Source organism: Mastomys coucha, chromosome X (genome assembly GCF_008632895.1).
Source record: "Mastomys coucha isolate ucsf_1 chromosome X, UCSF_Mcou_1, whole genome shotgun sequence".
Classification (NCBI taxonomy): domain Eukaryota; kingdom Metazoa; phylum Chordata; class Mammalia; order Rodentia; family Muridae; genus Mastomys; species Mastomys coucha.
Window position 1 is genome coordinate 67,903,786 of NC_045030.1, and position 5,321 is coordinate 67,909,106.

Sequence of the window (5,321 nt, forward strand, 5' to 3'; positions counted from 1 at the left end):
CAATTTTAAAAAAGTAAACCCAAGCACGTACAGCGTGCCCTCTGCAGAGCTGGATCAGGGCAGTAAAGCTCCAGTTTTAAGGTGTGCAGACACCCTGGGGAATGACAGAGTTCGGTGTAAGTTGGCTGTGACTGCCCATCACAGCATCAGCAATGCCCCATCCAAGAAAGATCACCAAGACCTGTAATGGTCATGGTTGTGAACAGATTATTTAGCCAGATTGAGCCTCAAATTTCCCAGCTGTAAAGTGGAACTTTTTATTCATATCTACTGTGCTGTTCATGAGCTAGGTAGTGTTGACATATGAAGGAGAACATGGTAGAGGAAGAGGACTATATGTTGGATTCCTTCATTAACATTCAAGAAGATGTCAGACCAGGTTGCCAATGCTGAGGTAGATCCAAGAAGCCCATCGAAAAGAAGAAAAGCAATAGCAAGCTAATCTGAGAAACAGGCAGAAAAGCTTGAAAGAAGTGGAGCAGGAAAGAAGAGACATCGGGTTGAAGAATTCACTTGGCTGTGTAAACAAAGGGTTTCCTTTGCTCCAAAAGATGGGTTACAAGAGTGGTCAGGCTTAATGAACCAGTGTAGGCCAATGCCTGGACCAGGAAGTGGGAGACGGTGGGTTGGTGAGCAAGGAAGGGAGATGGGATTGGGGGTTTTCAGAGAGGAAACCAGGAAAGGGGATAATTTGAAATGTAAATAAAGAAAATATCTAATTAAAAAAAAAAAGGAATGGAAATGGTATTGTTGAACCAGTTCCTCTCAATGTCAAAACAGGAAAAAGTGGCATAGGCCTTGAGTCATTATTAAAATGGAAAGCAGAGGAGAGGCTGGAAAACTACAAGAGAAAATTTCACATAAAAAAATAAACTAAATAATGCAAAGGCTGCTGAGCAGTTTCAGATGCCACTGAGAGTAAGCAGGACAAAATGTCTAGAAGAATGTTCAGGTTCCCAGGGAGGCATGGCACTGCATGAGGCCTGAAGAGGAGGCTGAGGAAGAGGAAGATGAAATAGAAGAACAGGGTGAAGATGAGTGCCCAAGTGTGCTAGAAAAACTGGAGATCCTCACTGGATACTCACGAGAAGAATAATGCATTCAGTGTGGAACAGCATATGAAGATAAAGAAGACTTATGTTCAAATTGCCCAGTACCAACCTCTGCAGATCATGACTGAGATTGTTCCCAATAAAGACCTTATTTGGCAACACAAGAGCAATGCATTACTGAAACCTGCTACGTGGATGAAGTTTGGAAACTGATGATTTGTACATGCTGGGCCCAGGGAGTGGCTCTATTAGAAGGTGTAGGAGTAGGTTTGGCCCTGTTGGAGTAGGTGTTACCTTGTTGGAGTCGGTATGTGGATGTGGGCTTTAGATCCTCATCCTGCCTGGATGCTGCCATGTTCCCACTTCTGAACCTGTAAACTAGCCTCAATTAAATGTCTTTATAAAAAAAAAAGTAAACTCAAAATAAATCATAGAAAAAATGCTAATATACAAACTCTTGATCTAGATAATAATATATAAAACATAACAAAACAGTAAAGCATAACAAAACACTATGATTTACATATCACACAAAATAAAAGGCAGTAAGTTAAATTTCACTAAGATTGAAACACTTATATTTAAAGCACCATAGAGAGAATGAGAAGACAGTCCCCTTACTAGTGGAAGATCTTATGGAGTGAATATCAGATAACAATTCACTTTTAATAATTCTCAAAATGCAACAATTCTAAACTGTATTTGTTATTTTTGTATGATTTGCTATGATAAACTAGTATTAAGATTTTTTTAAATCTATGTCATTTGGTTTGTTGTAGTATTTCATAAACTAAATCAAAAGCAAAGTCTTTGGGGAAAACATAAAATAAGCAAGTAGTTCTTAAACAGCAAAGAGAAATAAAATTTTCTCATACAGAAGATAGGAACATAAAATGCCAAGTCATATATTAGGAGAATGTTTAGAAACAATACTCTAATATTCAAAAATTTAGAAGTACTTTTAAAATGAAACATAAAACACTGCTGAGGGCATCATATTCTTGATTTATAGAACAAAGAAGAATCAACGTAACACTGAACTGGAAGACTCATCACTACTAACTAGCTTTTATAATATTGGAAAGTGGAATGCATGCTATCAGAGGAGAAAAATAAGCATCAATTTTTGCCAGCTGTGAACACTTTGAGCTACAATATGACTGGCCTGGCAAGATATACCCATGGGTGCAATATTGGAACAAACATCATGGGAATAATCAACCATGCTTTGATTACATTTAAGTACTACTTCAAAAGATGAAAGTGTCACATGGCACCATTATCAGTCCAAGTCCTATTGATATATAGGCCATAGTCCCTGAGGGAGGACTTATTTTCATTGTTCTGTGAAGTAGAAATGGAATTAGATTAAGTCCTAAAAAATGATCATGATACTGATAGAACAGTATTTCCTTCATCCCCCTTCTGAGAAGCATCTATTTGCAGTAGATGATAATTAACATAGTGTCCTATAACTGAACAAAGTGAAAAGAAGAAACTATATATATGATAGAGGGAAGAGCCAAATACGGCGGATGACTCCAAGAAAAGAGTTTTTTAAAAGTTATAATAATGATAATAACAAATATTATTATTATTACAGAGCACCTGAACAAATGAAATGACAGTGGTTAAGCATGTATAGAATTGTTCAATTCTAAGCCAGGCAAAATTAAGACATGGAGATAAAAATTGAGCATAAAACTTGCCAACTGAGCCAATACTGACAATTGTTATCTGTCAAGGAAGGAAAAGACATTTTTGCTAAGATTTTAGTTCAAGGTAAGTTGAATATGCTTCAGAAGAAACCAACACATCCAAGAATATTTGTACAGCACAAATTAGTCTTGTTTTTTTTTTTTTAAATCAATTGGACATTGAGCTGGGTGGTAGAGAAGTTGACCCAGGAGAGTTGGCAAAAGAGGCAAGTATGATCACAGTACATTGAATAAAACTTCCCAAGAACTAATAAAATATTTTTTGAAGTAGAAAAAAATTGGACACAGAAATATTTGAATAGCTATAAAAAATACACAGGTGACTAATAAACATGTTAAAATTACTTCACATATATAACTATGCATTTAAAGATTAAAAGAAAATACAAATATTAGACCACACAAAATACAACACTAAAAATTGGGAATATATTGAGAAATATTAGCTCTAATTTATTGCTACTAAGAATAGCACCTGGTACAACTATTTGAACATTGACTTTGATGTTTTCTAAAATGTTAATGTAACTGTGGTATTCTGACACTCTGCCCTGTTGCGGGTTCCGGAAGCGAAAGAAAGCCGTGACAGGCCCAGAGCTTAGACCAACTGCCTGTGGCGTGAATCACCAGTGGCGGCCCCTGAGATCAAACGCGGACCTTGCAGCTTGAATATCAAAGGAACTGAAACTATTTGAAACTCAGCTGTTCCTGCCTAGAACTATGTTGAAGGGGTTGTGTGTACAGATTGGGATGCTATTTCCCTGTTTTCACGTCTATGCTAAAAAACAAGAATTGTTTTGGTTTCGATTCTGCCTGTGCCATATAAACCCAGTTCTAGATAGTAAAGGAGACACACCTCTCTCGATGCAGCTACCTGGCATCTGTGTCTTTTCTTTCTCTCTTACCCGCTTGCGTTCACAGGTACCCAAAAACCTCCAGTCCAAGAAGCACCCAACAGAAGTGAGGGTCCGCCAGCCGGACGTACTACATGTAACAATAGTATATTATCTATTAATAGTTAAGACTGAATATAAGGAAACAAGAAGAAAACTTCTGTACACCTGCCCCCATCCAACTGGGGAAAAAGCAACCAAAATGAGAACTCATATATAAAAACTCTTTGCACATCTAATTGCCAACATTAAAAAAAAATGCCTTTCATTAAGAGGATGAAGAAAAACTGTGTTATATCGTATGCTAGACTATGATGCAATTTTGAGTAAAAAAAGTAAATAAAAATCATCTGTATAGAATTAAAGCATTGCTACATTTAAAAGTTATTTAAGGCAGTGTCAAATCCAACTCTATAACATTCTGTGAATGGTAAACCATAGAGGCAGAAAAAAAGATGAGGGCTTCTGTATGATACTATTACAGAACAATAGTCTATTCCTATTCATATTAAATGTTCATATTATTTCTTTACTGTTTTAGAGACTTCATTATAGTGATCTTTTTCATCATTGATTAAGATTAGTAATTTTTTTCTTTTTATTTTACTCTTTTCTATTTTTCTTGACTTGAGGCTACAGTGACTGGAACTTTTGTATATTCTTCTTTTAATTTTTTTTTGTTCAGTGTCCTCACTATTTTATATGTTATTTTCCTATATATCTGATTTGATGAAATTGTTATTAGATTTAATAGTTATCTGATACCATCTTCATGATGATTTAATGAAAGTACTCTGTATGGTCTGGAGAAGGTCTTAGGTAAACCATAGTTTCAATATTCTGTAAATGAATTAATTAAGTATATAACCAGCTAAATTAAAATAGTAAATAACAAGTGGTATATGGACAAACATACAAATAAATGGGTAGATAGATAACAAGTATCGTCAATTTGAGTGCTCAAAGGATTTGGTAGAAATAACCTAGGGAGTCTCCTTTAGAGGCAAGCAGCTGGTGATTCTAGTTGAGATAGTTCTTTAGCTGGTCCTTTATTATTTTGTAGGTTCTTTTGGCTTCCACTCTTTCAAACCCCTAACACTAGATAGGAGAGTAAAAGGATAGAGGGGAAAGGAGCCACATTATTGTTAGACCACTTCCTGCTGTTTAGGGGCATTGAGTTCCTTGGGGCAAGTTTGATCTTTGCCACAAGGATATCTGATTTCTTCCTGATTTTGTTTCCTCTTTGCCCATGACTACTTCATAAACTGCAACCAACAACAAACAGTATCAACAATAACAGTCTCACAACCTCTCAGGGCCCTAGGATTTCTATACCCTCTGAAATATCTCCAGAATTCCAAACATCATACACTTAAAGAAACTATTTCCAGAGAGCAAAATCGTGCTCCTACTAGAGCACAAGGCAAATCATATTCAGCTGCTGTGGACAATTTGAAGCAATCCCACATCCCACACCTAGGACTAATATGAAATTATATCCTTATGATATTTCTGTGTTTTAAAAGAACCCAATATCCTCACTACAGAGTTCTCAGGAAGAGTAAAATGTCCACTCAGGTAAAAATTCTGAGTAAAAAGGAGAAAGAGTGAGAAAGAGAGAGAGAGAGAGAGAGAGAGAGAGAGAGAGAGAGAGAGAG

The 5,321-nt window shown here is 36.2% G+C and overlaps 1 pseudogene; it reads left to right on the plus strand.

Annotated features, from left to right (window-relative positions):
• The first annotated feature begins 303 nt into the window (after positions 1–303).
• LOC116092992 lies at positions 304–1,180 on the plus strand (annotated as a pseudogene).
• Positions 1,181–5,321: the final 4,141 nt, after the last annotated feature.